This window comes from Benincasa hispida, chromosome 7, assembly GCF_009727055.1.
Source record: "Benincasa hispida cultivar B227 chromosome 7, ASM972705v1, whole genome shotgun sequence".
NCBI classification, from domain to species: domain Eukaryota; kingdom Viridiplantae; phylum Streptophyta; class Magnoliopsida; order Cucurbitales; family Cucurbitaceae; genus Benincasa; species Benincasa hispida.
Window position 1 is genome coordinate 33,747,577 of NC_052355.1, and position 10,999 is coordinate 33,758,575.

Genomic DNA, 10,999 nt, shown 5'->3' on the forward strand with positions numbered 1-10,999 from the left:
CCCCCCCCCTTCACACACACACACACACACATTTTTACTTTAGCCTCAAACTTAATATAGCATATTCTTACCTCAAAATTAATCTCGAACTCAATCTAAAACTTAAAACTCAACTTCAAAACATTAACTATACTTTACATAACTATACGTTTATGTTGTTACCATAACTGCAAGATAACAACATACACAGTCTTCTAATAAGTTTATTATGAAAGTTGAAGAGCTCATACTTAGTTCGATTTATCTTTAATGAGTTGTAAGATTATAGCTTTCATATCATCCATCTCAGTTTGTCTTCTTTCTTTCAGTTCGTCCAATCTAACCAATCTAGCCTTTAAGGATTCTATTGTTGTTGCTCCTTTATGATTTTTGGATAAAGATGCACTCGACAGTAATTCATTTTTTTCTTGATTTTTTACACTTTGGTGTCATACCAAGGCTCACTCTTTTGCCCAACACCTGCTTGTAATTTCTTCTTCCAATATTGGCTCAAATCCTTCCTGGGTGGAGGCTTCTCTCAGCTCGATCATTTGACTCTACACAATAATTAAGACTAATAATTGTATGAAAATTATATATTAATAAAGTTACATTGAGAATAAAAACTTACATATGCATCATTAGCGACCTGATTAACAAACGTGTTGTCACTCTTAGAGTGAGTACGCTTAAATAAGTCTACTAGGTTCATTGTTTGACTATCGGGTCCCATCTGTAAAACAATTCACATAGAAAATATTAATAATACTTTCTTACAAATCAAATAAGAAATACCTTTATTTCTACCGTGGATTCTCGTATGCGTATAAAAGTCTTAGAACCAGCTGTATGAGTGAACTTTAGAGCTAACCGATTCTTTTGACTAGTCTCTGCCACTTTCTAATAAAATGAGAAATTAAGAGGAAATGAGTAATTGAAATATAAGTAAACAGAAATAAACACAAAATTTCTTACTTTCCATTCGGTGGATTCAAACTTGGTGCACAAAAAGTGTCAATCTTTGATGGAATCTTTAAGTCAATCAGGTAGGTGTGCTCGTGCCTCTTCAAGACTTGCATATTTTTTATAGTATTTGTGTAGTTCTGCTCTGTACTCTTTAAACGAAATTTTCATCTTTTCATCGATGAAATCATTGATGAGTTGGTTGGACAAGTCAAAAAAAAAAAAAAAAAAAAAAAAAAAAAAAAACTAATTAGTATTCATACACACGCATATATATAATTTGTAAAATATCAAATAACTATCTTACCATTAATTGACTTTTAACAAGCTCTCTAGTTTCTATTAGTACCTCTCTCCATGTTCTATAACGAACAGAAAAGGATTGGTACCAATGCCATTGCTAAACTTCATTGCATTATCACAAATTAGTTTCTCCCATACAGGGTCAATCTGGATAGGAATTCTCCTAAATGTTTGGACATATTTATCCAAATCAATATTCCGAGAGTACCCGCGTCCCATCCTACTAGCCATACAACTGGCCTCTGAAGAAATTATACGTTGATTTAAATACAAATTGAATATAAATTATACAAATTATATGTTAGTTTAACCATTAGTTTAAATACAGATTATACATTTTTTTATAAAAATAAAATGTGTATATAAAATAACCTAAATTATCTCCCACGGAGGATGATGCGCCATTATGCTCGGACTCTAAATACTCCATTAATGTCTCCTCATTGATGTGACCACCATTGTTCCTATGCAAACAAAAATATATATTATACAACAATACATAAGCTGTGAAATGAAAAAGAAGATAAATATTTACATGATTATTCTGTAATATTAAGATGTTCATCGAGACTCAAACTCCTATCAGAAGATGATTGTACATCCTCTTTCTTGTCATTTATGAAGTCATCATCAACTTGCCAAATTATCTGTTCTTCTACGACTATAGGATCAACACCAACTCTACATAAATTGATATCATTCATTGATTCATAGATTGTACAAGGAATACTATTCACAACTTCTAATAACTCAAGTTGGTCATTCTCATGTTCTTCTACTTCTGGCACGTTCCACACATGTTGAGGTAAAACACTTGTTTAGCTTGACTGACAAATACAAAAGGCTCATTAACAAACCAATGACGAGTTGTATTAATTGATATATACCCCAAATCCATGTGTACTCTATTGGTCTTTATAGGGTCTGTGTCAAACCATGTACATTTAAACATAATTACACGTCTTCTCCTGGCATACTGGAAGTCCAAGACTTCATTGATCACACCATAGAAATTATGTAGATCACCTCCACCTTCACTTTCTAAAGGCATCATGAACCCACTATTTTGTGTACTTTGAAAATTATCACGCTCAATACTATGACAGCGTACTTCAACAATACATCCACTGTATGAGCGCACTTCTAAAGTCGACCCCATTGTTAGTGAATATATATCATCAGATATATCTCCATTTTCATGCAATGAAAGAACCTATTAATTCAGTATAACACACTAGATCTTAAAAACTAATGCCATTCATATTAATCAATGGAATTGTTACTTGTCTTTTAATATCATACTTACATGAGATTTGAACAATCAAGAAAGTCTCATTGGTTCCTTTTGTATAAATCATCCTGACTTTGAGCTTCATGTCGAATTAGTCTAAAATATTGCCTATAAGAAAGAGACATGTCTCAATTTTATAATTCACACTTTATATCAAAATCATAAATTACAATAGAATGTTCAAAACATACTTTTGATAAGATTTTATTTCCATGCAATTGTTCAAGATGTACCAATGTGCACTGCATTTCTCTTCTATCGATAATGTCCTTACTCTTGATGCTTCTAATGGTCGCGCATTTTGTCTAATCATTGAAAATTCACCACATATCTCATTCTCTGGAAGTCTATAATAATTTCTTTCATCTCTATTGAACCTCGTCTCAACTCCAGTTATGTACAAAAAAAACAAAATACCAACAATTCATTCATTATATACGCTTTTGCTATAGAACTCTCAGGACGTGCCTTGTTTCTTACGTATTATTTCAATGTCTGTAAACTTCTTTCGATAAGGTACATCCAACTATAACTAACTAGACATGCAGCTTTTGTTTCATAGGGCAAATGGACTGCGAGGTACACCATTACGTAAAGAAATGGCAGTAGAAATATTTTTTCTAACTTACAAAGTATGATTATAATGTCTCTTTGTAATCGATCCAAATCCCCTATAGATATTGTTCTTGCAAATTTGCATAACTCAACAACAATAGTGGACACATCTTTTTTTAAGTATGCTCAAACATCAATTGGAAGAAGACTCTGAAGCAGAACATGAGAGTCGTGAGTTTTTAGCTCCTATAGCTTTTCATCCTTCTCACTCACACATCTTGATATATTTGATACAAACCCATAAGGAAATTTGACTAATTTTATCCACTTACATAATGAAATCTTGTCAATAGTAGTCCATGTGCATGCAGTGTGTGGCTTTACAACTTTATCCCTACCTTTTGCAAGTGTAGTTCTTGTCGTATATGGTTTAAATTATTGATTTTCCATGATTTTCCATTGTTTTGGGATTATTTTACTCATTTTGTACATGATTTTGAATTATTATACCTGTTTTGTATGATTTTGCATGATTTTTTTTATTTTCACTAATTCAATCTCAAGTACTTGGCAATTAATTTCAAAAATTACAACTTAATTTTTTTTTGTTTAAATTAATGAATTTTCGTGATTTTCCATGGTTTTGGGATTATTGTGTATGTTTTGTACATGCTTTTGAATTATTCTACTTGATTTGGATGAGTTTGCATGGTTTTGCATGATTTAGAGTGGTTTTGCATGGTTTTCCTTATTTGCATGATTTGTTTTTTATTTTCACTATTTCAAACTCAAGTGTTTGATGATAAATTTTATAAGATTAAAACTTAATTTATTTTTCTTTTTGGTTTAAATTATTGATTTTCCATTATTTTGGGATTATTGTACTCTTTTTGCACATGATTTTGAATTATTGTACTTGTTTTGCATGATTTTTTTTTATTTTCACTAATTCAATCTCAAATATTTGGTAATTAATTTCAAAAGATTAAAACTTAATTTGTTTGTTTTTTTTTTGTTTAAATTAATGATTTTCCATGACTTTATATGGTTTTGGGATTATTGTACTTGTTTTCCCTACTACAAAAACAATATTACTTGACCTTTTTTTTTTTATTTTTTTTTGCAGTCAAGTAAGTCCGTGTCAGGAATAAGAGAAATGTTTTGACCAACTAAAAGCGTTAAGTTGTAATTTATTGAAATGTTATAACGGTCAAATATATGAGATATGTTGACTTATTTTAAGTGTCAAGTATCTAAATTCTTCACATTTATTATGGATCAAGGTTTTCATAACTTGACAGTTTTTATTTGTCAAATGTAATTTTTTCTTGACACCAAAAAACTAACAACTTAATGAATACTTTAGACGTTTTGCTTGTCAAGTTCGTATGTGTTTTTCTTTTTATAAAAAAAAATTATAATATTAGAAATTACCTATAATTTCTGTTAATTTGAGATCCAATAATAATATAATTTAATTGAAGAGGATAATCATTTATTAACCAAATAAACAAACAACACATATATATAAACAATTTAAGCATCAATCAACCCAAAATTTCTACTAACCTAAGAAAGTTCATATTATCTTAAACATACATATTATCATATAAAAACCTCGTGTTAACAAAGTTCAAATGAACCTACCTCCACAATAATAATGTAACTCACCTTGAACTTGTTGCTTTTAGCACCTACGAATGTTGAAATAACATACCAAACCAAAAGTGCAATTTGAGAAATTAGAAGTAAAGAAAACTACCTTTCCATACTGCAATTTGACATATGGATCACACTTTCCATTTGTCTTCCGTGGGTAAATCCTTTCCTTGCTAAGAAGACTCGATGCCCCATAGAGAGATTTTTGTGGACTAACATAATACTGTTAGAACTATGTGAACCATCTGAAAACATCCATTCCTTTAAAACAAGCCTCACCAAGCCTCTATCTTCACATAAAAGCCATCGAGTCTACTTAAGAAGAGAAATAGATGCAGCAGCTTTAACCAAGTCTGTGTCTTCTCAACAAGCCTCCATCTGAAAGAGCCATGACAACATAAGAATTCAAGCCTCCATTTGAGAGTATCATATACCTTGAGGTCATTTAGGAGTTGGAGAAGGCAAGAACAAATGGTCGGGCTCAACTTCTTACGTCTTTGTTGTATCTGTTATTTGGTGCAACAAATATGTTCCCTTGACTGTTGATAGTTGCGGAGCAGCGCTTCCTCCAAGAAAACTTGAATCATAAATCAAAACATCATTCTATCTATGTATTTCACTACAACTTATCATGATTCATTAGAATCATGATAGATTATTTGAATCTATTCTAAGGATTAGAATAGAATCTAAATGGAAATCAAAAGGAAAGAACCTTTATGAAATCATTACAACAAAAGAAAATCTAATATGTGAAGCATACAATCTAGTAGACATTATAAAGTGAGAGAAACTTCCAGAGCATAAAGTACAGAGACATATGAAGAAACAATTCAGGAGGCTTAAAAAAACCAAATTCCTTATGGACTTGATGTCTCAAAATACTTGCATCTTCCAACTAAGAAACTTGTACTGCTAAACTTACATGGAAAGGAAAGACAACTAAGAAAGAAAGCCCAAAAGCAACCTACTTAGTTTCATTGAGAAGTAACAACTTACAACTTACAAGATATTTGAATAATTACAACATCGCCAATGCACAAGAGTTCTTAAGGTATTTTCTAATATACATTCAAACTTCCAACTTTAACTAAAAAAAAACTGCCCACAATGATCTTGTTGGCATTTTTACAAACACCATGCATACGTTAATCAATAAAAATACCTTTATGATATAATCCAAGCAATAACCACATGAGTAAATTAAGAATAGGGGATGAAATGAAAACTTGTTATTGGTATTGACCGAATTTTCATCTTTGCATCTTGAGAGAGAGAATTGAATACATAATTTCAGGCATACAAACTAGTCCGAAATGCATTCAACCTTGCTGAAACTTAATCGAATACATTGAAACAACAAATGAGTTCCAATGGTTCAAAATATCATTCCTTTAAATTCAATTTGAAATACTAATTAAAGCAATAATCCTTATGAAATCTTACCGAAAGGGCTCTAAATAATTCCGGTTGGTGGTTGAAAGCGTCCAAACTTGCAAATTTGGACCTTAAATATTAAGGGTAAACTAATTTGGCACAACAATGGAAGAAAAACCACGAAATATCACAAGGCATGTTGAGAGAGTATGAATTGATAGTTTTCCTAGTTTTTAATTGTTGATGCCATGTGCTTTTGCCCATTCTTTGACCTACACAAAACTAGAAAGGATAATTACATTGAAGCATTTCTTGCAAAGAGAGTTGCATAGTTTGACAATGCTAAACTAGAAGAACATACAAGTAAAATCATATGATGGAAGTACCCATCTTTGTCATTAAGCCACAACAAAATTTTAGACTTCATTTGGTCCACAAGATTATCAAAGGAAATATCACAAGAAATGTTGTGTTGAATATGTTCGATCTTCAAAATAGGTACTCTAGCATGAGGAATTAATTGTAGCTTTTGTATCATCCATTTGCAAAAGGAAATTTAAAGTAAAAAGAAACTAAAATCCAAAAGAGTAAACATACAACATACATTGATGTACATGCATTCATGTAAATTGGAGGAAACTATTGTAATCATTGGTGAATTGTATAACTGAAATTTAAAGAAAGAACGAAACCAATATTTTCAAGGATGTGGTATGAAGATTCACAACATAACATGGGATTATAAAGGCACAGCTTCTATTTTAAACATGTTTTAACATGAGTTTACACACACTAATATATCTGAGGCAGTCGAAAAACTTGCACTAAATAAACATAAAATTGAAAGTGGATATATTTTTTTTTTAAAACAAATAATCAATAAATAGAAAACTCTACGATCTAACGTACCGTGAAGATTATGACGAGGATACATATCATCCTTTCCACAGAAAATTTGATGCTACCAATTTTCGGGCTTAAAGCTAATCCAAAACCACTTGAACCACTGGTCAGATATTTATGAGAAAGCTAAAGTTGAAGAATAAGAAATTTTGTTTTAGAGGAATGTCTTTTTGTCTTCTTTTCTTTGTATTCAGTATGTTTTGGTATATACAGCCTATTCACTTATATACACATTGTCCTTCAATGTGGTTACACAACAATACAAAAGAATAAAAGAATAATTACGCATGGCTTGCTTTGGTTGGTGGAGATGAATAATTCTAACAAATTCTCAATAGATTTTAGTGACTCATTTCCAATTATTCTTCCACCTTCCCATTTCCTTTTCTATCTTTACTTTCTTCTCTAACATCCCCCCTCAAACTAGAGGGTACTTCAAGTACTCCCAATTTGAATCTGAATGTGTAGAATTGGGAATTGATGCGTGGTTTGGTGAGACAATCAGCTAGTTGGTCTGCCGTAGGAACGTAGCGGATGGTGATTTCTCCTTTTAGGACATAGTCATGTACAAAGTGGATGTCAACTTCTATATGTTTAGTTCGAAAGTGAAACACCGGATTTGTGGCTAAGGCTCCTGCCCCCAGATTGTTGCACCATATGGTCGGTCGAGCATTTGTTTTTAACCCCATCTCACTGAGTAGTTGTTGAAGACAGAGGACTTCGGATGTAGCATGAGCTAGTGCCCTGTATTCAAATTCTATACTCGATCATGCAACGACCGTTGCTTCTTTGATGACCATGAGACAATGTTATTCCCTACAAATGTGCAGTAGGCAGCAACCGACTTTCTATCATCGAGATTGGAGGCCCAATCAGCATCTGAGTAGGCAGAGACGGTTAAGTTCGGGCTTGGTTGGAAGTAAAGGCCATAGTGTTTCGTGCCGCTGACATACTGAAGTACTCGCTTAGGTGCCTGTCAGTGTACATCAGTTGGTGTTTGAAGGAATTGACTCAGTTGGTTGACTGCATAGGTGATGTCCAGTCGTGTGTGTGTTAGGTACTGAAGAGCGCTTATGGTGCTGCGATATATGTATGGGTCAGAGATGGGTTGCCCATCATTCTTGGATAGTTTTCTGCCTTGTACACTTGGTGATGGCATTGGTTTTACATCAGTCATTTGCAGTTTATGCAGTAGATCATCCACATACTTGGATTGATTTATCAGAAGACCAGACTCTAAGTAATAAACTTGTATGCTCAGGAAGTACCGAAGTTGTCCCAAATCCTTAAGTGCAAATTGAACATCAAGAGTTTCAATGAATTGCTCTGTTAGTTTAGGACTGTTACCTGTGATGATGATCTCGTCGACATAAACAAGTAGAAAGATTATTGATCCCATCGTTCGGTAGATAAACAGTGAGGTGTCCGATCGAGACTGATGAAATCCCCACTTTGTTAGGATAGAGTTGAGGGCAGTGTTTCATGCTCGTGGAGCTTGTTTTATGCCATAAATGGCCTTATCAAGTTTGCAAACATGGTTCAGATGCATTGACATACCCCAGTGGTTGGTACATATATACATCCTCTGCGAGTTTACCATTTAAAAATGCATTGTTGTAGTCAAGTTGTCTGAGGGACCAGCCTTGTGACACAGCAACACTGATTACTACTCGGATTGTGGAAGACTTCACAACAGGGCTGAATGTCTCAAAGAAGTCCACGCCATGATGTTGATGAAAGCCCTCCGCAACCAGACGGGCCTTATACCGTTGTATTAAGCCATCCATTTTGCTCTTTAATTGAAATATCCACTTGTTTCCAACTATATTGTGCGATGGAGATGGTGGGACCAGTGTTCATGTCTAATTCTTTACGAGAGCTGAGTATTCCTCATCTATAGCTTTCTTCCACTGAGGAGTTGCAAGTGCAACTGTGATTCTTGTGGGCTCTGTTTGAAACCAATCAATAGCTTTGCTTATCATCCAGGCTTTGGGTTTAAATATGCCAGCTTTAGCTCTAGTTATCATGGGGTGAGTGGGAACTGGTGAGGGGTGGGAAGAGATGGCACGTTTTGGCGAGGTGGCGAATGATGGGTTATCAGTAGGATATGGTGTATGTGGTATATTGGGGCTGTCATGTTGGTCCGGGTTGGTTTGAGTCGGGGGAAATGGTGAGTGATGGGCAGAACTCAATGATGGAGAGATTTGGCCTATGGTGGGATGCATAGCCTGGAGAGGATGTTTGGTTTGTGGTGGTTGGAGCGTGGTCGGAAGCGGATGGAAGTGTAGGATTCATTTGTGGGAATGACTGTGACTGAGGCAAGTTATTGAGTATTGTTTGAAGGCTTGGGACTAAGAACTTAGCTATCGTAGAGGCTATCGCCTGGGCGATCTTGCTAGACGATGGAGTCTCAGCGATCGTAGGGTTCTTCGTTGTGGTGATTGCTCTGAACGATGGAGTTTCACTGATTTTGCTATGCGATGGAATCTCAGCGATCGTTGTGTCTGTCGCCTGGGCGATCGTTCTAGACGATGGAGATTGAGCAAGCTTGTTGTTTGTCGTCTGGGCGATCGTTCTAAACGATGGGAGCTGAGCAATCATGTTGTCTGTCATTTGGGCGATCGTTCTAAACAATGGTGACTCGATGATCGTTGTGTCTGTCTTCTAGGCGATCGTTCTAAACGATGGGAGTTTAGCGTTTATTTTGTCCGTCGTCTGGGCGATTTTGCTAAGCAACGAGGGCTCAGTGATTGTTGGGCCTGTCATCTGGGCGATTTTGCCAATCGATGGGAGCTTAGCGATCGTTATGTCTGTCGCCTGGGCAATCGTAGTACATGATGGGGATGCAAATGGGAAGTCTTTCTCATTGAACTTTACATGTCTACTAGTACATATTCAGCCCGATGGACTTAGACATCTGTAGCCCTTGTGTTGTGAGCTAGGACCAATGTACACGCATTTCTCCGAGTGTAATTGGAATTTCTGATTGTGGTATGGCCTTAGGTAGGGAAAGAAAGCACATCCAAATGTCCTGAGACTGAAAAAATCAAGGTTAGAGCATTACATTGACGGATGATTTACCTTGTAGCACAGTTGTAGGCATTCCATTTATAAGATAAGCTGCTGTTGAGAATGCCTCCCACCAAAAGGACAGAGGCATGGACGTTTGTGCAAGCAGCATGAGGCCAGTTTCGACTATATGTCGATGTTTGAGCTCGACTCAGCCATTTTATGCAGAGGTATACGGGCATGATTTTCTGATTAAGATGCCTTTTGATTTACAAAGGCGATGAATTCTATCATACTCTTTACCATTGTCTGACTGGAGCATTTTGATCCCTGATTTGAATTGAGTATGGATTAATTGTGTAAAGTGATTGAATATAGACAGTGTCTCACTCTTCTGTTTCATAGGGTATATCCACACATATCTATTGTGGTCATCGAAGAATAGTACATAGTACCGGTACCCATCAGTAGAGTCAATAGGGGTTGGTCCCCATACATCTGTATGTATTAGGTCAAACTTGTTTGATGCTCGAGATTGAGAGTTTGGAAATGGTAGAGCACTTGCTTTTCCTAATTGACATGAGTCACAAAATTCATTACCTTCATTAGATTTGAAAGGTAAATTACATTCTCTAATGATATAGTATAATGTCTTAGCCGACGGATGTCCTAATCTTCTGTGCCAAATAGCTCTTGACTCAACTACATTTATCCTAATTCCTGATAGAACTAGTGCAGTCGGGTGGTTATTTTTGTACAGAGCAATTCCTCTTCTTTTAGCAGTGTCTTTCAGTACTTCAGTTCCATATAGGCGGTACAGTCCTTTTTTAAGCTCCCATTTTAGCAGTGTTTTGCCCGTAGCCTTGTCCTTGATGACACAACAATCAGTGTGAAATTCAACAATCACAGCATTGTCATGAGCTAGCTTGGATATACTAATCAAATTCTTTGCAATGTTAG

At 35.0% G+C, this 10,999-nt stretch overlaps 1 long non-coding RNA gene across 1 annotated transcript; it reads right to left on the minus strand.

Moving 5' to 3' along the window:
- Nucleotides 1–4,638: 4,638 nt before the first annotated feature.
- On the minus strand, nucleotides 4,639–7,195 carry LOC120082022. The gene is made up of 3 exons (XR_005483024.1): nucleotides 7,037–7,195; nucleotides 6,197–6,399; nucleotides 4,639–5,327 (listed from the first exon to the last, which is right to left on the minus strand). It is a non-coding gene; the product is annotated as an uncharacterized LOC120082022 (long non-coding RNA).
- Between the last annotated feature and the right edge of the window lie 3,804 nt (nucleotides 7,196–10,999).